Genomic DNA, 664 nt, shown 5'->3' with positions numbered 1-664 from the left:
CACGGCCTACTTTTATGCTTTCTAGCACTTGTTCTTACATACCCTATCTGACTGGCTGCTGCGTTCTTCACATTCTCTACAAATCTGTCATTCAGTTCATCCACACCATTCAGGCTCTCATCCTCCCATCTTCTCTCGCTCAAGTCCACCTGGAAATTTTCCCATCCTGCATCTCTCAACCTCCACTTTTTCCTCTTGACCTTGGCATTTGTTCCGTCTCTTCCATTCAACTTACATTCTAGCACCAGCATGTTATGGTCTGAGACTATGTCAATCATCCCATCTTCATCTATCCACATACGGTCAACAATTTCACGCATTCTCCCATTCACTAGCATGTAGTCAATCGCAGACTCCTGGTTCCTCGCACACCAAGTCACTCGTCCTTCAGCCAGGGTCTCATTCAAATTCTCCAAGCTCATCTCATTCACAAACTCATCCAGCATCTCACCATTCCTATTCATTTGTTCACCTAACATACCTACGTGAGCATTCATGTCTCCCATAACAATCACTCTCTCTCCAGCATAACCTCTTGTAATCTTTTTCAAAACACTGTAATTTCTACTATTCTCCCTAACTGCTCTATCACCTTCCACTGTCATATACACTACCACTACGACTATCCTTTCAGCTCTGCCACTCATTCCTACCCTCCACTCGA

This window comes from Portunus trituberculatus, chromosome 37, assembly GCF_017591435.1.
Source record: "Portunus trituberculatus isolate SZX2019 chromosome 37, ASM1759143v1, whole genome shotgun sequence".
Classification (NCBI taxonomy): domain Eukaryota; kingdom Metazoa; phylum Arthropoda; class Malacostraca; order Decapoda; family Portunidae; genus Portunus; species Portunus trituberculatus.
The sequence above is the reverse complement of the archived record's forward strand: the minus strand, read 5'-3'. Positions refer to the sequence as shown.